At 41.9% G+C, this 22,507-nt stretch overlaps 1 protein-coding gene and 3 non-coding genes across 6 annotated transcripts in view; all 4 read right to left on the bottom strand.

Annotated features, from left to right (window-relative positions):
* SYNCRIP (synaptotagmin binding cytoplasmic RNA interacting protein) overlaps positions 1–9,320 on the bottom strand; it is a 46,167-nt gene extending 36,847 nt beyond the window's left edge. The window contains exons 1-6 of one of the 3 annotated variants that reach the window (XM_054195291.1): positions 9,230–9,320; positions 7,387–7,457; positions 6,496–6,565; positions 5,819–5,901; positions 4,771–4,800; positions 1,308–3,234 (exon numbers count right to left, since the gene is read on the bottom strand). The gene's annotated coding sequence lies outside the window, so the exon portion shown is untranslated. The remainder of the gene's footprint in view (positions 1–1,307; positions 3,235–4,770; positions 4,801–5,818; positions 5,902–6,495; positions 6,566–7,386; positions 7,458–9,229) is intronic. The other 2 variants (XM_054195292.1, XM_054195293.1) reach the window with 2 other exon arrangements.
* LOC128908011 (small nucleolar RNA SNORD50) lies at positions 3,421–3,491 on the bottom strand. The gene has a single exon (XR_008465825.1). It is a non-coding gene; the product is annotated as a small nucleolar RNA SNORD50 (small nucleolar RNA).
* Positions 4,623–4,694, bottom strand: LOC128908013 (small nucleolar RNA SNORD50). Its single transcript, XR_008465827.1, has one exon. It is a non-coding gene; the product is annotated as a small nucleolar RNA SNORD50 (small nucleolar RNA).
* On the bottom strand, positions 5,601–5,667 carry LOC128908012 (small nucleolar RNA SNORD50). Its single transcript, XR_008465826.1, has one exon. It is a non-coding gene; the product is annotated as a small nucleolar RNA SNORD50 (small nucleolar RNA).
* Positions 9,321–22,507: the final 13,187 nt, after the last annotated feature.

Genomic DNA, 22,507 nt, shown 5'->3' with positions numbered 1-22,507 from the left:
ACAGTGTGACCGCAGCCATGGTGGCACACTGCTCTGCAGGCCAGTACCCTGATGGCACAGCTTATGCTGAATTTTCTCTTCACTGGGATCTGTTACTCCAAGCAGGCTTCACACCAGCAAATGCACTCTCACAGCAGTGGGGGTGCCATGGCAAGATAACCACTGCTAGCTTAGTTTCGCTCACTTGCAACTGTTTACATAGATCTACAGCCTCCACCGGCAAGACAAGTTCTTCAGCAACAGACAAAACCTCCCACCTTAATAGGGACCTTATTAATGGTAACAAAGCATTTATGCAGAGCTTGCGGCTGCATTACTCTTCCTTGTAAGCCCACCTCTCATTTAACTCAAAAAAGGGCTCTGCATTTTTTACCCAGTTACTAGGACCGATACATGGCAATATTCCAGAAAAAAGTTTGTCTAACCATTCATTTCTTGGACCACAGCCCAACAGCCATGTGACACTTACAAGCTGAACACTAATGATAGTGCAAGATTTCACCACGCTATTTAAAGCACACACACAAAAAGCAGTGTTTTCATGCTGTTTACTGCACAATCTTAAGTCAAAGCTTTAAATCTAGCAAGCTATTTTGTAAACGGAAGTTTAATGAAGTACTTTTGCAGAGAAACCTCATGCCATGTGTTCCAAACATGTCACACAATAACTCTTCACAACTACGTCTCCTTATCTCAATTGCTTGTATAAAACATCTTACCAGATTCAAAAAACATACCAGAACTAAATCCACAAGTGGTTTGCAAACACGTTGTCCCCCTCCCACCAAGCAAAAAAGCCATCACAAGTATTATTCTTTACATATTACATACTACTAATACATGTTTCATTGTTTACCCATCTTCTTCAGCCTTATAACACAGGAGCATTCATAAAGACTTACAGCTAATAGCCAATATGCTTAATCAGTGGCCACATCTACCTTTTTCTGTGTCAAGTGAAGGGTTCTTTATGATTTAAACACTGCTCCTAGAGACAGCCCTCCACCACCCAACATGCAAGATAACATGATTCTCTGGCACCCTTTACCCAATACTGTCACTCCTAGATCAGAACCCACCCCCAAGGAATGTTTTAAAACATACAGAACAGGACTGATGTGAAGTACTTTAGGTATCCAAAGCATCACCCACAATTCTAAAACTTTCTCTGTAGTCTTTTATTCGATTCCAGAAATCACAAAAGCAACTCATTCTCACCAGGTTTACTGCAGATACACATAGCAGTATCTCATCAAAAGCTTCTATATTTCACATTAGCGTCAGCCCGAAGGACAAAAAGACGGTACCTTTACACTCAAATTGCTGCTGCATTACCCACTTCTCTGGTCTTCAGCATCTTCTTTTCCTCCAGAAGAGATTGACCTAGCCAGGGCTGGCAAGTTTTTGACTTACCACCCAGTTAGCTTCATTAAATGCTGTCAACAGCACCCCGACTTTTCACAGAACTGCAGTGGGCACAGTATGGAGACTGGTCCCTCTCCACTTCTGAAGTACATAATCACTAAGGGAGTTTATGTTGTCCAGGAGTCACTCGAGCACAATGTGGAATATGATGTGCCAGTACGTGCTGTACCAGACAGTGCAACAAGGCCATGTTGCCTTTATAGCTCTTGTGAAGTACAAGCTGTCAGAGAACACTGTGGTGTGACTACAGACCTGATGTGCAAGAGCCAGGTTTGTCACATTCTCATCTTTATTCAAGAGCAAGCATGTACAAAACACAACACATGGAAATACCTACCCTTGTCAGTAACGTTTATTAACAAAAATAATAAATCCTGTTGAAAACAGTGAAGGGAAGGCTGCTCTGTAGCAAATTTCCGCAGATTTTGATACATTCAACAGACCGATTTGCACAGTTTTGCTGAAAAGGAGCAGCCTTTAGCCAAAGTAGCTGGTTACTGCGAACAATGACCAAAGCATACGACATGCTCAGTGAGCCAATGCACTCCTGGATTGGGTCAGATCCTTAGCATGTATTTTAGTAGTCATCAGATAGATACTTACTTTTGACATTCCCAATGCTTCAGGAACTGCTACTGGTAGTGTTTTGCACTTCATGATACTGCTTAGACAGAAAACTGGGCTTTTCATGGAATTTGTCATTTAGAAATATGCACATTCCATGAGCTATAGAATTCCTCCAGCTCTCTAAAGGAAGAGAGCTGCTGGCATCTAATGCTGTCACTTTTGGCTGACTACAGGGTAGTTTCTCAGTATTTTGGTGCATTTTGAAATGAGGCACTAACTAGCTCTATCAATTTCTACGTTCTCATGTTTCTTCCTTTATAAAGCATTCCTGACAAATAGGTTTGAGAGTCACACTTTAAGGCAGATTGCATCTTACGTACATAAAGATTTGTCTTTAAAATCCAATTTAATTGGTGACCAATTCATGACCCCTCGACTTCTCCACGGAAGAGTGCCGATCTGATACAGCACAATTAGTTTTGAAGTGACTGATGAAAGCCCAAGTTCCAATGTGGGTACTGCTTTCTCCCACTGCTGACCTCTTTTCCCCACCCAGCAAGGAGTTAACATAGTCAGTGTATTCCTCAAAGGGCAGTTCCACCGTTGTGGTCCTTTCACACTAAAGTGGCAGTCCACAAAACCCCAGTTCCGCTCTCCCTCACTAGATACAGACAGCAATGAAAGCTTTAGACCTTGCCTTTTGTGTAACCACAGCTTTCCTCACGACACTTGAATTTCTTTCTTGCAAGCGTTTCACGTTTATGCTTCCATACCACCATCACCTCATCTACTTCCTCCTATCTCCTGGAGGACACCACCCTCAAAAAGCAGACTTACTGGTTTGAATGTGTGTACCCATTTTACTTTCCCCCTGTTTTTACAGGGCCTACCGGTGAGCTCCATTGTTTTAAGTTATTACAGATCTTCAGTATCAGCAAGTCTGTCTACCCTTATGATATTTTAAAAGGGCAAATACTCTTAGTGGTTTTTCCACATACTGAAGATCAACATTCATTTTCCTAATATCACTGCTATCCTTCCTACAGAGGGCAGCTCATGGAAAAGTGCTATTTCAAATATGGAGAGACAGTCTAAACAAAGTGGCAGCAGCTGTTTCAGCAGGCTTTTAAAAACATGGCATCCCACTCCAAGCCACAAAAACTCTTGAGGTGTTACACTTCCTTCCAGTTACAGATCATCCATATTTGTCAGGCAGCACTGACAAAGTGTTCCAACTCATCACTGGAAAAAGAGAACAAGGTCTAAGTAAAACAGTTCATGTGAGGGAGAAATTTCAATTTCTGAGCAAGCATACAACATCTGTATACATTAAGGTGTTACCATTTCTGTAAAAAAAAAAGTCAAACCCTAAAACCCTACAGACATCATAATACTTTTCAGAAAGTTTAAATCAAATCTTTTGGTCTCATCTCAGATTCCGGATCCGTATTAGATTTTTCAGCAAGGAATTCAGGTTCGGGATAGGATCATCACAGATGAGACAGAAGCAATACAGAAAATGCAAGTTTGATATGAAATGTACTATTTTTCTATAGGTTTTCTGATTGCAATACAGAAATTAAACATTCTCTAGTCCTTTGACATATTTCAATAATAATGTACACTTTTTTAAAACTTTGCATGTAGTTTTGAAAGCTAACCAAGGTTAGGCACAGCTATCAGCACACACTGTGCCCTGGGGAACAAGTGTTCTTAAATTCTGATTATGTACAGAATTCATTACTACACCAACTTACCATATATATTGATCAACTACTGTATTAAATATATGAACTGTCATAATACAAAAAATTCCTGAACTGTAACCACTTTAGACTTTGAATAAGCTAAAAGCATTTGTTCCTACATTTCTGACCATTTCCTGTCCAAAAAACCCCCGAGACATTTATTAATTCAGAAAATTTTTTTCATCACTCAAAATATAACTTGCCATCTATTTAGTCTCTCATACAGAGCAAACTACATGATTAAACATGTGTTGGATTATTATCAGTACTCCGCAAGTGCTGTGAAACTTAAGTTAGAAGTGTAGTCATGCCACAGAAAGATTTATTTCACTTCTCTTGCCCAGCTATTGCTCAACTTGGCTATGAACTATGATAGGCAACTAACCAATCAAATGTAATTCCCACTCTCCTATCCGATTTTAGAATTTCGCTTCTGAAAATTAGCTAATACCTGGTTGTCAGCTTCTATCAAAATATTGGAAACTCCAGAAGCTAAAATCCACCAACAAACAAGCATTAAATAAAAAACTGCTTCCAGACCACGTTCTTCTACCTACGACTCTCCTGCTAGCAACAGGAAAGTTGAGACTACTGCCGAACTAGAGCTGTAAGTTCAAAATAAGGCCAAGATAGATCATTTATTGTTTCACCCTGTTTTCCATAATACAGATACAGGCAAACCCCACTCCAAATATTCCATTTCTAATACAGCAGTTTACATGTCCCCTCCCTGCTTATAAATGGTGTTGTCAATAATCCATTTTTAAAGCAGTCATTTAAAAATTATTATTTAAACCAGTTTTGCTGAGTTTCAAGGTATGTACAGACTATGAAGCCTATCATCTTCAAACACTTCATCCGTTCTGGTGTTGCAGTAATCTCAACTCAGAAGTCAGATTCACATGTGTTTTCATCAAGCAATCAATCAGGTTTGGGATAGGTTCTTCACTGATCAGACACACCAATGGTTTTAAGCATTACTCCCACATCAAGCTTTTAAATTAATCATAACATTTATTGAAATTCATACCTTCAATTGAGAAGCAGCCTTCAAGCATCTCTGCAAAGACATAAAATGCACTGGTTAGTTACACTAACAAAGCGTGCTCCTTCCAACTTCTCTAGATCACTCCACATCCTAATTGCAATATTGCCTGTCTAAACAATACAGCATTTTATAGGTAGCGCTACTGCACAAGAAGTTTCACTCACGCATTTGAACTTCACATACTGGGACAAAGCCTGTTCTTCAAAAGAAACTGCCAACAGTTAGCAAGGTATTTAAAGGTACCTTTCTTTAATAAGGAATGGAATAATACTCTTGATGCACAGTAAGCTTTCACAAGCATGCTTTTTGCCTGCTGCAAGTATAATCTTATACTAGCTCTTCTGAATTAGTTTAGCTCTGGAGCTAAAACCACTTGAATATAATTAGAATTCATTAAAATTCACCACCCAATTCCACCTTTAATCATTAACATTGCTTTTCTTAAATGCTAACATCTGAGTGAGCCCTAAGTTAACAGTCCTAAGAGGGTCAAAGCACAAACATCACTACCTTTCCAACACCAGCAACACTTCCTTACCAGGGGACTTTACCCATGCTAAGACAGGATACCCCAAGTTATAGAGATCTAACACTTCCCTCTCTCTGCTCTTTAAATGATGTTAGCTGTTGCAACAGCACATATCCATGTCAACATATACCTGAAGTGAATTTAAATAATGCACGAACATCCTTTTTCACAACCTGGTGCATGGTGGCATCTAGCTTGCAGATGGGGACAGCAATAAAAGTAGCACTAACTGGGACAATGATTTAATCTAAGTGACTTTTGAAAGAATTATTTAAGTGGTTTCATCTCAGTAGCCAGATCCGTATGAAGTTTCTCATCAACATATCAGGTTTGGCAGTTTCATCATGATTTACCACTTAAACATCAGTGACGAGAACTGTAACACAATTCATATATTCACATATTTAAAAAAAGCTTTATGTCTTTCATATGCAGATGTACTGAAAAGGGAATACATTACAATTAACAAAAATTTTCAACTGCTTAATCAATAAATATTACCTCCAGCTGTTGTACTACAGTTGCCAGGAAATCTTTCATCAGGACACCTGACATTCCCATTATTAAAAACTGTTCACACCATTCTAGAAATTTGAGTAAAAAAATCAGTTACATGTTCATGCATAATATAGCGCAACCCATTAGGAACAACCAAGTTTTACTCTTGTGGATCCCCCTGCCTCCCAACCACTAGTTGCAAGCATTTGAGTCAATTTGAATTGAATACAGATCCTGAAGTTATTTCTTAGCATTTCCAAAAGGTGAGAATACTAACAATACTCTTTAAAAGATGAATACACATTTTTATTAAAATTTGAACCACTTTCGCCTGCTTCTATTAACGAGCCTCAGATGTTCCCCTTGTCTTCTTCACCTAAACACTTCCTCATACTAATCTACCAATAAAGTGTAAATTCACAATTAAAAGCCATCTCAAGGTAATCTTTGTCAGATTTAGTATGAATACTTCAGATAAGCATATTTTACCAGCTCCTCCAACAGCAACCCAAATAAAATATTTGCCAACTCCCCATAGTACTAGACCATGTCAAACATGCCTGAAATACAATGATACCTCAATTTTAAAGCTAATGACACACCCACTAATTTGATCACACACATATTTTGCTAATCCATTTATCATATTAATTTATTCCCACTGATCATTCAAAACATACATAGCTCTCAGGAAAATCCACTTGTGTGTACCAAGTATTCTTCTACTTCTGATGCTGCTTCCATGAAGGGCTAAAATTGAAATTAAAGAAAAATTGTGTTTTAAAGTAGAAAATACCTCTTGCAGTGGTCTAGCATCATCTCTCATGTTATTATGTCAGAAACATAATCACCAAGCACTAAACATTCACTTTTTCATAGAACAATTCAATATTGGTCTAGAATAGTCTTCAATACCTGACAAACCGAAATTTTGTATGCACTAGAAAAAAAAGACCCTGAATTGGATTCGGACCCTTTTGCAACCATTGCAATGTCTGAAGAACAAAGACATTCAAGCTTCTATTTAAAAAAATATATGACTGGCCATGCATTTATTCACAACACAATACTACTGTCCGTCTATAGTTTGCAGGATCATTATCCCCACTACATTCAAAATGGTCATGTATGTAGATTCACATTAACTCCAATACACACCATGACCAGACAGCTAACTCACACCATCTCCAAAATCAGTATAATTTAGCACAAGTTAACAGAGTGATTTATCACATGGGTCTTCATGCTTTTTTAAATGCCACAGCAAAAGAAATGAAAGCGAAAACAACTGACCTAAGGGCTGACCTTAACTCAGTGAAGAGCATAAAATAAATTACTCATCAGTTTGATGGCAACTATGAAAATGCAGTATACGGTAACTGGTTTTCCTTTTTGTCCCACTCAGCAGCCATATAAAGATGACAACCCTCTGGCACTTAACATATTCCATACTTTTCACAGAAAAAAATATAGAAATTAAGTAAGAAATTGAAACATTTATCATCTTGATGAACAATAGAAATGTTGTGTTATTTCTAGAGCAATAAAATTAAAAAATCCAGAGCCATTACCTTAATGTTTCTGTACAATGCATTGGACACCACTGAAAACTTCCTCTCCATCATACCTAAAAACAAACAAACTTAACACTTGAAATCAGCAGATTCTTATTACCAGGCCACTAAGTCACACACATTATAAGACAGTAATCATCAACAATTTCTCAAGTCTCAGAAACAATAATACGTTAAGTACGTAAGTCTCAATTTTGCAGGAGGCCTTTTAGAAAGCAGCAAGAAATGCAGCCAGTTTTAAGTAACAAAGGAGTTATAAGTTAAATCCACTTGAAATACCATATTAAAAGCACTGCAGAAATAACTGCATACACTATTAAACTTCAGTTCAAAGGATTAATGAAAAATCATCATCTCAAGGTTTCAGTCCTTTAAGTAAAAGGACCGATTTCAATTGATTTAGAGAATTCAGTTTTAATCACATAAGAAATATTTAAATCTACCAGCTCAACTAGACAAACACATGACAAGGTATTTGTTTTGTCATATAAAATAGTTTAAAAACACACACTTCAAAAATAATGTTTCTCACTCTGCACTATGTAGATCAAATAAATGTAGCAATCCATTACAGGTAACTTATTAAACTTGTTTTGTTTCAGATCACAAAAACAACTTAAGCTATGGAAAACCTCGAGTTAAGCTTGCTTATTACACTCAATAACCAAGGGTTACTAACGGATTGTAAAGATTCAAAAATTTTACTGTTCAGTTATCTAACATATGACTCAGGCTATCATTAGACAAGCTAATTCAACACGGAATGAATGCACTCGACAACTTCCTACATAAATGCAACCATCTCCTTATCTTTGCTTGCAGATAAGAGCCTAGAATTCTAACTGTATTTTGTTGTTGTATAGTCCGGTTCTTCCAGAAGTACTGTGGCTCAATGACATTAACATCGCAAGAGGGGGAAAAAAGACCACAGGATCCTTTTTGGGGGGGGCAGGTTTATATGTATTTTTTATTAAGTCTCCCTTTATTCTGCTGTCTCATTGCCTATCAAAAAAAAGACACATCAGTAGTTAAAACGTTAAAGTAATCTCATGATTCGCATTCAAAACGCATATACAGATTGTGGTCGGTTTTTTCTTGGCATGATCTATGGATTTTACAGTAACTATGTTTTTAAAAGTCTTCCATTATAGGACAATTCCATGATGCCGATGGCTGAGCCCTATGAAACCTACAGGCAACACAAATCTGCGCACCAACCCTACACCAAACGAACATTGCAAGCCTGCCTTATTCGAGGACCCCTAACCTTTCACCGAAACACCTCATCGTGACGCTTAGGCCGACCTCATCCCTCAGCATCAGGCAGCATTTGAGATACTAATTCAAACGACAACCGAGTGAGAAGTGAAAGGCCGCCTCGCCCGGGCCAGGGGCTGCCCCCAACCCCAATTCCTTCACCACCCCGCTAAGGTACCCTTCACAGCTCCCCCCCGCCACCGGCTGGACATCAAAATGGCGCAGGCCCAGCAGCGCCCCGCCGGCCGCCGCCCGCACCAGGGCAAAATGGTACCCGCCGCCCATCCCAGCCTGCCCCGCGCCGCGGGACACCGCTTCCGGTGGGGGAACGGGCCCCGCCGAGGCAGGCGGCCTGCCGGGACACGTAGTCCGCCCCTCCGGCCCCTCGCTGCAGCGGGCGCCGCACACCGCGGCTGCGGCCCGCGCGGCCGGCTAGCGTCTGGCCGTGCCTGCGGCTCCCAGCCACATCCCGCCAGCTCCAGCCTCAAGTGCTTCGCGGGCGAGCCTCCCGAGCAGCCAAACGCAGATACGAAACCCAGGTGCCCTCCAGCCCCACCGGAGCGGCAGCCCACACTGCACCCACCTTGCCCGCCCCTACAGCAGCTCCGCAGGAAAAGGAAGAAGAAGGGGGCGCCCGCTGCCTTTATATCTACGCTGTGGGGTGGGAACGAGGCTGGTCCCGCCCTTCTCCCCGCGAGCCGAGGGGCGGGGACGCCGAGGATCTCGCGCGGGGTCGCGCTTTGCCGCCCAGAGCGTGAGCAAGGAAGCGAGGGAGGGCGCGGAGCGGCTGTTGTCCGTTGCCCCGCCTTGTGCCCGCTCCCTCTACCTCGCGGGCGGGGAGCCGTTGGCTGCCCCACTGACGTGTTGCCCGCCGAGGGCGAGGCGGGGCGCCCGCGGCGGTGCGGCCTCCCTTCGGCTGCCAGAGCGCCCGGGCCTCAGCGGCGGTGGCTGAAGGCGCCCCGCGGCGGGAGGCGCTGCCTGCCCCCTCAGGCAGGCCCCTCAGCCCGAGGCCCACGCCACAAGCCTTCCGCAGGTCAGGCGGGCTGAGCGGGAGGCGGCCTCGGCCTTGGCTGCCCGCCCGCCTGTCCTCTCTCCCAGGGGCGGAGGGGAGCAGACGGGAGGGGGCTGCCCTCTCTCGCTGGGGATGGTACGCCCTCAGGGGAAAGGAAGAATGAGCCCTCGAGGCTGGCTTTTGATGCCGGCGCTGTTCGTGCTTTTTGCGTTACAGGGCATTTGTGTAAAGCACAGAGCTCGCAAGCGAAGGGAGGGACCTGATACAGCTCCACTTCCCAAACATACAAAAAAAGTTTTTCATTGAGTACTTGTTTCTTATATCTGTCTTCTGTTACTGTTCCCTTGGGCTCCAAGTGGTTAACCTGCTATAGCTATGCCTGAATGTTTCAACTTCCCTTCATCTCTAATTAGATGTTTCTGAAACCTTAACCACACAGACATTCTTTCCCTTTTTGGAAATAGCACGGCATGCTTTATCTCTGTATGACATTACAAGTCATCAGGGCTGAAAAATCTCTTAGCTGCAACAGAGAGAGAAAAGAAAAAAAAAAAAGCAGCTTTCTGCAGTTTTTCACTCTAGAAAGCCTAAGGATGCTGTTCACAGTGAACCCAAGGGTGGGCTGCCCCAGTCCCAGCACAGCTAGAGCCACAACTACAACTTTAGCCATCTGTAGTTGTACAGCCGCAGGTCTGTACAGTTGTACAGATATTGTATAGTTGTACCTCAATCAAAAAGCGGCTTAGTCTCCAGCTGAGTCGTCCTCCTGTACTGCTGTGGAAGCGCTAGTGAAAGAAGTCGGAGCAGGTATCTGGGCTACAGTGGGGATGGCAGAAGCACTACAGCTTAGATGACCTTTAAACTGATGTGAAATGACATCCTAAATTCTCATAATATTTATAGAGGTTCTCACTAATTGTTTATAAATAGTCTTTTTCATCTGCCTGTTTATTGAGAGGTTTAGCGTATCAATCAACTTAGTTGAGGAAATCAGGAAAAAAAATGAATGGTGAAGAAAAGCTCAAAAAATTGTTTGGTGTTTTGACAAGTTGTTAAGAGTACTACAGAAAACGATGATCCACAAGATGGACCCTCAATAAAAGGGTCTGACTGTCTGGGGCAGGTAAGGGAAGTCTAGAAAAGTGAGTTGTAAAGTGCTAAAACATCTGGCAATTTTATCCCTAATATTATTGAGATTAATAGTACCACGAAAACTAAATAGTTGAAAAATGTTTTCTTCTGCAGCCCATGGCAGGAGTTGACACTCGTTTCCTCTATGCTTTTCTTCTTCCACATCCCATTTTACCTGTCTGAAATCTTCCTCTTGACTGCAAGCAGGCTGACCCAAATGTCAGACTGCAAGCTGCAGCTGGCCCACTGTCTTTTCTGCTGTAGATACATAAGGGAAAAAGTCTTTGGGCGGGAGTGTTGATCTGCTTGAGGGTGGGAAGGCTCTACAGAGGGATCTGGTCAGGCTGGATCAGTGGGCCAAGGCCAATGGTATGAGGTTCAACAAGGCCAAGTGATGAATCCTGCACTTGGGTCACAACAACCCCATGCAGCGCTACAGGCCTGGGGAAGAGCGTCTGGAGAGCTGTCTGGTGGAAAAGGACCTGGGGGTGTTGGTTGACAGCTGGCTGAATATGAGCCAGCAGTGTGCCCAGGTGGCCAAGAAGGCCAACAGTATCCTGGAGTGTATCAGGAATAGTGTGGTCATCAGGACCAGGGAAATGATTGTCCCCCTGTGCTCGGCACTGGTGAGGCCCCACCTCGAGTGCTGTGTCCAGTTTTGGGGCCCTCACTACAGGAAAGACATTGAGGTGCTGGAGCGGGTCCAGAGAAGGGCAATGAAGCTGGTGGGGGGTCTGGAGAACAAGTCTTATGAGGAGCGTCCGAGGGAGCTGGGGTTGTTTAGCCTGGAGAAAAGGAGGCTGGGGGAAGACTTTATCGCTCTCTACAGCTACCTGAAAGGAGGTTGTAGTGAGGTGGAGGTTGGTCTTGTCTCCCAACAGTAATAGGACAAGAGGAAATGGCCTCAAGTTATGCCAGGGGAGGTTTAGGACGGATATTAGCAAAAATCTTTACACTGAAAGGGTTGTCAAGCATTGGAACAGGCTGCCCAGGGAAGTGGTGGAGTCACCATCCCTGGAGGTATTTAAAAGACAAGTAGATGTGCTGAGGGGCATGGTTTGGTGTTGGTTTTGTCAGTGTTGGGTTGATGGTTGGACTCAATGATCTTAAAGGTCCCTTCCAACCTAGATGATTCCATGATTCTATATGCTGCCTTTTTCTCTGAGTGCCTCCTACCTGCACTTGTTTGGGCTGCTGTTTCTGTAGGAGAGAGAGCTCGAAGTGATAAGCATCAGGGAATAGTTGCTAGTGCTTCAGGCAGGCTCAGCAGCTGAACTTGGGCACAGGCGAGCAGTTTACGCCATTGTTATCTATCCATGTGACCTATTCAAAAGGCCCCAATACTGATGTTTGTCACACTGAAAATGTTAACCCACCCTTCCTCGGTGACATCAGGGTTAAAAATAAGCAAAGTAATCACAGCCATTAATCATGACTTGATTAGCCCTAAAGAAAGCAGGCAGGTCCTTACCATACCTTTCGTAAGTGCTAAATAATTATGTCTTTTCCACAGCACACCGTGGAGGCCTTTTACATATGTTATTCTTTCAAAGAATGGAATTTCTTTTCAGGGGAAAAAATAGAGAGACTCATAATTTAAGTCCGCAGTACATTACATAAAGCATGAACGAGTACTATTTCAGTTTGCAATTGATAATAAGAAAGTTATAAATAATGAGGTGACTAAGGGCCTGTCCAGGGCTGTGGGATACTGCTCTGTATTGTGAGCTTTGCAGGAGAAATATGGGTGTGCACTTACTGCCGGGAGCCTTAAACTTTGCAACATTACCGCACACTGGCTTTTGTAATTTGGCAGAAGAAACTCTTCATCTCTCTGTTAGATTGTAGGGTACAGGTTTACTAGCAGTGCCTGAATGCACGCTGTATGCAAACTTTTTATCCACAAAGAAATGTGCCTCATATTTCTCAGCATCACCTAAGCCTGCTAGCACTGGACAAGCTTGTGGGTAAAGTGAAGTAGACCTTTATTGTAGGTAGGCAACAATTACAATTACAAGGCTGAAAAAAGTTAACCAAAAGAATATAAAAACATACACCACAATTGCAGATTATATTTAAAAGTAAGGTTCCTTCTTAGCTGCCTGCCTTTCCCCTCCTTCAGGCTTCTGCATCTTTAACCTGTATCTCAGGTGTCTGGATAAGGGTGCAACACCTCCCCAGAGAAATCCTAAGGCTAGTCTCTGAACCATAAGCCTGGTTGCCATAAAGTGTTAGTTTATAGATTAGTCGCTTCCGAATTTAGCTCACCACACAGCTGCACATTTATGCACAGCGTAAGCACTGGCGGAAGGGAGTGCTGGTTATGAGATAATGGGGACGTACCAGATTGCCTCTTTTGAGGCCCACAAAAATGTATGCCAGCCTGAAGGGCTGGTGGTGTGGCTACCTTCAGGGCTTTTCAGCTCCAAGTAATTCTCTCCAACTTCTCTTTTGTTGTTTTAGATTATTTCTTTCTCTCGTTCTTTCTCTTTTTTTCTGTCTCCCCCCACTTCCCTTCTGTTCCTATTTTAAGTCTGGCTTCCTGGATTTTCTCCAATAGCTTTGCAGCTTTGATGACTCACATCTCTCGGTTTGGTTTGGGGTTGTTACCAGGGCATCCTTTGGGATGCTGAGTTCCCCTCTCCTCTCACCTTCCCAGCAGGAAGTCCATTGTATGCACCTTTAATTTCCTCCTTCTCAGAACAGATAGTATTCATTGTAAAATCCTGAGCTGACTTTGCCGTATTTTACATTATGCATCATAAAATGCATGAATTGGGAAACAATTTCATTTAGCTTATGATTTTGGCCCTGTTTTTAATGTTGTACAGAGACCAGAAGTCTTTATTTAAACTTTTTCTCAACTCTCTCTTATGGAATTTTTTGTCACTGTAGTGTCACAGAAAGACGAGCGCTTTTTTTAATGATGAATGAGATCATTAAAACATTAGAACAGCTGTACAGGGTCAGACCAGAGGTCCACCCACCCCCATCCCCCAATATCCTGCCTCCAACTGTAGCCAAAAGTAAATGCCTAGGGAGGGGAGTAGGGATAGAACAAGCACGTAGGAATCCTTCCCTGAATATTTGCACAGCCTCTGGGAATATAAAACTCAGACACTTCCTAGAAGGTGTTTTTTTGTGTGTGTGTGTGCGCGCGCGTGAATCTTCGATTAATTTGCTGCCCAGAAATTTGTCCAGTCTTCCCCAGATCCTTTATAAAATTTTAGCATTCACAATAACAATGGCAAGGAGTACCACACCTTAATTAGCATTACAGGAAAATGCACCTCCTTTAGTTTGCTTGTACCTGCCTACCTGCTCATTTATGGTTTTAGAAGTGGTGGGCGATCCGGCCCTCTGCAGTCATCCCCTCATTAAGCTTCCCCCTGCCCCAGTCTCTTCTTCAGGCTGAAGGAACCTCATTTACTTAATCATTCCTCATATAGGAATCAGTTCTTACTGTTGGACCTTAGTCTCACTGCTCTTCTCCAAACTTTTTTGAGATGGGAGTCCCAGAGTATTCACTGTATTCAAGAAGCAGGTACAACATGGGCTTATGCAGAGGTGTGATGATGTTCTCCATTTTCTTTTGTTCCCTAGCACTTCCTAAACTTTGGTTTCCTCTGTGCCTGTTGCTGTGCACGGAGCTGATGTTTCCACAGAACTGTCATAAGTGCAGGATCTCGCGTCTGAGCAATACAGGTCAGAGCCCATCATTTTACATTTGCTGTTGTGTTTGCTTTTCTCAATGAGCAGTGCTTTATATTGATCTATGTTGAATTTCTTGTGTTGCTGTTATACCCACTCAGTTTTTAAAGCTTCTGCAGCTATTTATGCATCAGCAATGAATGATTACTAATTTTTTTGCCCCCCTTATACCACGTTTTTCAGGTCAGTTCAGTCAGTTTACCAGTATAGGTCATGCAGATTTCTGTGGTAGTTTTCTGCCACCATGAAAATGAACTATTTACTTCTACCCTCTGTTTCCTATCTTTTACTTCTTATGTCTGCTTAGTTTGCCTAAAATCATTTGCTAAGAGGCTTTAGGGAATCAGTGCAGTAGATCATGTTATCACATGCTTGATGATGAGAAGCATGATGTGAGTTTACCAAGCATTTTGACCTTTGCCTTACAGATCATATTTATCCAGATGCACACTTTTAATATGAAATTTTTACTTATTTGCCTGGTACAGATGTAAAGCTTAGTGGGCTGTAGTTTCCTGGATTTCCCTAGAACCTTTTCAAAACATTATAGTCCTGTTTGCTACTTGCCCTTCTTTAGCATCGGAGCAATTTCAAGTGACAGCTCACATACCACAAGTAGCAGTTCACAAGTTTTGCTGGGTTCCTCTAAGAGCATCATCTGATCCTGTTGAAACTGCAGCATCTTCGAGAAGTTTGAAGCAACTTCTATGATGAATGCCTCAAAAGTGGTGTGGTGTGGGGAATTTCCCCAGATCTTCCACACAGAACACAGGAGCAAAAAATTAATGCAATTTCATGGCCTAATTTTCTCTGAACAGACTTCCTGTGCCTCATGAATTTGAAAAGGAATACAATATTAATTTTGATAGACTAAACACCGTTAAACTGGCATGTACTATTGTGGGTTTCCTTTTGCCCTTTTTCAGTTCTTCTTGGATGATGATTTTGTGCCTTCAAAATAGTTCTCTCAGTTTGTCTTCATACCACTTGTGAGGATTTAATGAAGGTTTGTTTTTAACAAGCATTTTCATTTTTAGGTATCTGTCTGAAGTCTGAGTACAGCTGTGGTGGGTATTTGGGTTTTCTGCTGCAAAGATAGAGTATCTAAATGTACAACGGTTGCTTATACTGACACATTTGGTTTGTTGTCATAATCTAATCAGTTAATATATGGCTAAAATTAATGATAAAGCATAACTAGGCTTTATACAAGAAAAAAACCACAAACCCTCTACGCTTACTTAGTTAAAAGAAGCAATAAAGTTGGTGTATTAAGACAGACAAACTAAATAGTATTAATAATTTTAAGTTAAATTAGCTATTTTTTTCCTATGCTGACCAATGTAAGGCTGTGTGCTGTCTGCAGGAGTACATAATTGTAACTATTTTATTGTTTAACAGAAGCATTCATTATCTTGAACTACAGCAGCATTTCAGTATGCCCAAAAATAATTGAGGGAAATTTCAGTCTGAGTCTTTGTTAGTGCTTGGGAACATCATCTTTCTTCCAGTGTTCAAGTCTCTTCTATGTTATTTTGCATAAACAGCATATTACAGGAAGATAATACGCTTCATTTAATTTCTGTGTAGTTGCTGTTTATCTTACTGGTTTTTGCTCGCCCTTAAGAGATGAAATGAACAGGCTCGGATGAGATGTTAGCATTGAAGTGCAAGTATTGTGGAAAGATGGGAGAAGAGCAACTTGCTGTTTTCTATTCTTCTCATAGTTTTAGGACCCAGCTGTTAATTAATGTAACTTGCAGTCACTTCATTCATTAACAGAGCATAGGGAGAAAAGGGCTTTTCTGTCATATTTATACAGCCTGGACAAATTGAGTGTCAAACTCACTTTTAAATAGGAAATATATCTTCATAGAATCATAGAATGTGTTGGGTTGGAAGAGACCTTTAAAGGTCATCTAGTCCAACCCCTCTGCAGTAAGCAGGGACATCTTCAACTAGATCAGGTTGCTCAGAGCCTCATCAAGCCCGGCCTTGAATGTCTCCTGGGATGGGGCTTCCACCACCTCTCTGGGCAACCTGTGCCAGTGCCTCACCACCCTCATTGTAAAGAACTTCATCCTAATGTCTAACCTAAACCTACCCTGCTCTAGTTTAAAACCGTTGTCCCTTGTCCTATCGCTACATGCCCTTGGGAACGGCCCCTCCCCAGCTTTCTTATAGGCCCCCTTCCGGTACTGGAAGGCCACTATAAGGTCTCCCCGGGGCCTTCTCTCACATTCCTTAACAAGAGGCTGCCTCTGGTTCTTAGAGAAGACAAGGCTGCTGAGCTATTTGATTTTTTTAACCAAAACTGTTGTTAATATTGCCATCTTTCAGAGGCTTGCTTACAATTAAGTTATCCTATGATGACACCCTATACAGAATAAGGAAATCCAACACATACTCAATTTGCTCTTTCTGAAACCAGTATCATGTGAACTATGACAACAAAATTGTAAAACAAAGTTGTAAAACTACATTCCAGCATCTGGAATTGAATGTGGATACAATAAGTATGGATCTTGGGGTGAGAAACAGGCACTCCCTTTGAAGTGGAGGTTTCTTGGAAACTTCTCTAACTGCTTGGAATGTTTCATTTGATAAAATAAGAAAATAAATATGCATACATATTATTTTATTCATAGTATGCGTATTAAAACACATACAATTATTTTTTTAAAAGTAGTAAAGATGTAGGAAAATGTAACTGCATTATCTACAATGCTAATATATTTTTAAAAGAGTTAATTTTGAGCCAAGGCTTCACTTTGCATGGTGCATAAGTCTTTCCTTCTATGAAACTTGCATAGACACAGGCATTTCTCAAATCATTTATTGTAGAATTTTGTTTCCATGTTGTCTTGTTCTTAAAAATAGCGAGCTTTCCAGGACAGGATAGTGTGTTAGCAGGCTTTGTGAGTGTATCTTGCTTTTAGCAGCTGAGTTCTTCTCATACAGGGAGAGCTCGATCAGCACTTTCTATAGATGTGTTTTAACTTTACAGTTAGGTAAAACTTAGGAGCTGCTGCTGAAAGAGGTGACTTTGTTCTTCCTTCCTCCCCTGTCACCACCACAGGCTAATCATCATGCTGCTACAAGCAATTACCTGGTGCAATAGAAAACAATTTTTTTTTGCAGCTTTAGTTTTCTAGCAAACCAGACACCTGAGCTGATTCACATTGTGACCACCTAACCACTAGATTTAGAGAAGGGAAGTGGTGGGATCACACACCCTGGGCTGGGGAAGAGTTGAGCAGGGTGATGTCCCCTGACAGCAGCTAATACTTAGACAGCTATGAATACGATGTGAAACCTCATACTTGATCCCTCCAAAATGCAGTGTAGCATCTATTTAATGATGCCTGAATGCAAGAATTCCACCACTAAAATAAAAAGTGTTTGGGGTTTGAGAAGTCTGTTCTTCTATTGTTTGCTGCTATTTACTCTTGTACTATAAGGAAGAAATCATATCTGTTTAAATACAATTAAATTATGTGGACAGTTGATATTTCAGACCAGTACAGCTTGTGGCTGGTCCTACTAAAAAAGCAAGACAATTGTGATGCTCCACTGTAGGATATGTAAGGTTAGTCTGTCTGGTTTTTGAAGGCGGGGAGCTGTATTTGTAAAGAACAGAAAGAGGAGGGCAGCATAGTTAATCCTATAACTGTGACAATATTCCTTTAAAACCACAAATCAGTCATTTCAGTTGTCTAAATGATTTGTAAACTTGAAGAGAAGGTAAACTAATGTATTGCTGACTTCCTAGGAGGGAACACACAGCATTGCAAATTCTTCCCATGTACACAAGCACAAGTTCCCTGTCTGATACTCCTGACTGGAGCTGGTAGCTGGGCTCCCGATGCTGGTGAGGCTGTGTCCTTCTGTTAAGATGAACTTACTCAGACAAGGTTCCTCCTGCTGAAGGTCCTCCTACGCTCTAACCTGCTTTGCCTGGTTGTGCTCTCTTGGGTACTCCCCAAAACTCAAAGGAGCTCTCTGGGCAACACGGGGAAAGACCTGGGCTTTTCAGAAGTTGCATACTCTCTCTGCCTGATCAACAGTGGACGGTAGAGTAAGACAAGGCCGTCCTGTTTTTTGGTCCTCAGTTTTACACATGCTATGTAGGGAAAGTATGAGACAAGGCTGCCACTCCCTGTCAGCACTGGGAACATGCTCTTCTTGGCTACAGAACATGCAGCTAATAGGCAGATGAGATTGATTTATGTGGTTCTTGTGACAAGAAGCAATTGCCCTGCCACAGGTAGTGAGCATGCAGTGTTTCTAAATGCAGGAACCTTGCAGAGCAGCCAAGTTACAGTATGAAGCTTGAGCAGGCCACCAGGGAAGAGCAGTTGACCCTCGGCCTCATCTGGAGCACCTCCTAGGTTGAAGCCTGGGTCATTGTACAAGATATAAAAAGGCCTGGCCACTATCTGGTCTTGGGAGAGGCAAGCAGCCCACTGCCCCAGGGCAACCTGGTGTTGCGTAGGGGAGGTCAGGATGCCAGATGGGGGTGGAGAAGCTGGTGAGTGACCCTGGTAGCTGCATGCACAGTGCAACCCATTAACGCTGTAATGCAGCTGACTATTCCCACAGGAGCTGGCACAGTTGCCAGACTTATTGTGTGGCCCTGGCTAGTGGCGGTTGCACTGCACCAGGGCTATGTCCAAGATGAAAAGGGCTGATTGCGTACACACATGTTGAGTATTGCTGTCCTCCTTGGAGGGATCATATTACTACCAGATAATGAAGTTCTTTCTCTGTCCAGGACTCTGAACCACAGTGCATGGGGCACTTGGTACCAGTGGCAGGAGCACCTACTCACTTTTTCATATTCATCCTCCTAGACCATCTATAGGAGATACAGTCCCAGGTTTCTTGTAGGTGTCTTAAGTGTTTCAGTCTTTACGTTGCCTCTTCTAGCTGTGGGCATGCCACTCAGCCCATCTGCAATTCCTGACATTGCACCCATATGGGAAAGAGTCCACCAACAGTTTTTTATTGACATACTGGCTACAGAGCCAGGTGATACAAATGTTACTGTCCATGGACTCGGCATGGTACACACTTTCCGCTGAGTTCATGTGGGGCTGTGGAGCAATCCTCTACTCCTCTAAAACAATGGAAAAGCAAAGAGAACTTCAGAAGCCACCACAGTGTGCTATATGTTGTATGGTCTGAACTAAAAAAATCCTTTGATGGTAGTGCTCTATTTTATAAGAAAGAAAAAAGACTTTTTAAGCCCTGTTAAAGAAGGAAGCTCATCAGTGCTGCTTTATGCTGTCTTAAGTGTCAGATAATTTGCTTGAAACTATGCTAGTTCATTGGGCCAAACACAGCATTTGAAACAACTGTTTTGTCACATTTCTTTCGTTTTTCTTTCTTTATTTTTCTTTCTCTTCTTTACATGGGTTATTCATGCATGCACTTAGTCTTGCATAAGTAGATACGAAGAGAAGAGTGGATCTCACTTCAGGAAATGTTAATTGATATGTTTCATTTCTCTTGAAGATCTTGCAGTTTATTGGCATGTTTAAGTAGTTTCCATGGACTGCAGTGGGAGTTTGTGACACAGCTTGATTGTAGGGTTTGTCTCTTATGTATAAGTAAGGGATAAAACCAGATAGCTCTAGCATAAAGATTTCCTATTATACTGGGAGTGTCCAAGGATTCAGAAACCTTACCTAGCCCACCAGACTGGTTGTAGGCAGAGGCAGACTGAGAAATTACACGTGTCCTCTCCTTCCAGAAATCCTGTGGGTCCAGCTCAATACATCCCTCTCCTCCTGTCTCCCCACTTCGAGTTACCACAGACCACGTTAGGATCTGCAATAACTTGTTCTTACTTTATACCCACATTTCTGCAACAGAGGCAAGGCTTGCCTCGCAGGCACTGGGAGGAACAGCCTGCAGAGAGGCAGCTTGTGGCTCCTGCCCATCTTCCTCCACACCCTGCGTAGGACCGGGCCGTGGGCCTGCACACAGTGAGAGATTTCTGAAGGCTGCAGCAGAAGAGCTGGTGAAGCAGAAATTCACTGTAGGATGGTGCATGACAAGACAAGAGGCTGAAACCTTGTTTGAACTCGTAAGCAATCTGTTTTGCAATGCCGATCAGACAGGTACACCTGACCCACAGCCAGTCTGGGATAGCAATGTTTGGTACAGGAGTGGCTAAATTTTCCCCGCTTTGTGATTTCAAGTGGGATGACCGTTGAGATCATTCTACTGTAAACACAAGGGGGCACTCCCACCTCACTTCTAAATGATTTAACAGTACATGTAAAAGGAAATTCTTAATAAACAGCACAGAATTGCAGCTACTCCTTTGTACATGCTTTGATAACACAACAATCATTATGCATTTATAAGCATTTATGGACCATACATTTTTAGGCCATACTTATGAAATGTGGTCTTGGTTTGGTGCTTTCTCTAGAATAGTATGTATGAAGAAAAAAATGAATTTAATCCTTGATCTCAGTGAAGTAAAAACTGAAGTCATATGTCCTTGTAACCAGAATTGCACTGAATCTTGGGGACTACAGACTACTTTTGGGGATTTCAGTTGCATTATCTCATGGAAAGAGAAACCACTTCTTTTGTCTACAGTAGCAAATTCACTAAAAGGAACTACAGAAAGGGAGAATGAGATTTAAAGTTGTTATGTTTGCCAAGACTCACATGTTTTCAAGTAGAATTTCAATGCTCCATTCTCTTAAGTTTCCCTTAGCTACTCAGTCTTGTCTGCCTGGTGTGTTAGGCTATCAATGCTTTGCACAGTCTAGTGACTTACTTACACAAAAATAAATGTTGTTTAAGTTTACCCAAGAGCCTCTCAGCTGTTGGGATCAAAGTCTCACTTGATCACTCAGAAAGGTTTTAACAGCTTTTTATAGCATCCAGCACAGTAAATGAAAATCTAGGCTTGTAAAACAGAATTTTCTGTACATTTTAAAATACAAATATAAACCATAAGTAATTACTTTTTAAAGGGAAATATAAACACACAAACCCCAAAGTCCACTGTGCTAATTAAGTCAGTTTAAATGCTTGCATTTCCTTCTCTCAGAGAGAGTTATTTGATATGGTCTAAAGCTTTTCCATGGGGAAACAAATTTTAACTGCATTTTCAGCCTCCTCACTTTCTTTCTGCAAGGTGTTTCTCCATCCCATTTTTGTGTAAATGGGATGCACTTTTGATTTTCACTTAGCAGCCCCCTCCTGGTGAAGGCTGTTCTAGTATCTGTTTCTCGAGACAGAAAATGCGAGGCAGTGGAATAAGGAGTGGGAAGGGAGGAGGGAGGCCTGGCAGTCTCCAATGGGAGATGGCAGAGTTGCATACATGAGTCTTGTCTGGAAGCACTTGGTGATCTTCCCCCACCCTTCTCACCCCTTCTTCTTACCCCCACGCTTCTTTTGATCATTATGAGCTTCACCAACAATTTCTTAAACAACTCCCCCTTTGGCCAAGAGGTCTGATGTCTCTCTTTCACAATGTTTTTGATTTGGAATGCTTAAAGCAAGGAACAGAAGAGGGATCAACATCATCTAGTGCAGCAAATTCCTTGATAGCACTCTGGGGGAAAACTTGCATGACTAGAAGTGTAAAGTACTAAAATAAGAACTATGGGGAGTGCTGGCATTAAAGGCATGTGAGTATGTGCTGTGGACTCTTGCATTGCATTTTATCTTTTATTTTATGTCCCAGCAGATCTGTAAAGTCATACCTGACTACTTCATGAAGTAGACATTAATTATGGTTTAAAAAGATTAAAAGCGGGTAAAATGTTTGTAGAGTAACTTCTTAGAAAAATATTGAGTCTAACTGAATTTTCTATTATCAGTTGCCTCTCCAAAGAAATCTGGTTTAAAAATGCACATTTTGCCTGAAACAAATGGAGTAGTGACAGATTCTCATTTCAGGTGCTCATTTCATTTCCAAGCATGATCTTCTCCTTGGAAATAGCAAATGATTTATAAGTATGGATGTTTCTGAAATGA

The sequence above is a fragment of the Rissa tridactyla genome, chromosome 3 (assembly GCF_028500815.1).
Source record: "Rissa tridactyla isolate bRisTri1 chromosome 3, bRisTri1.patW.cur.20221130, whole genome shotgun sequence".
NCBI lineage: Eukaryota > Metazoa > Chordata > Aves > Charadriiformes > Laridae > Rissa > Rissa tridactyla.
This window is presented reverse-complemented; position numbering and strand designations above follow the sequence as displayed.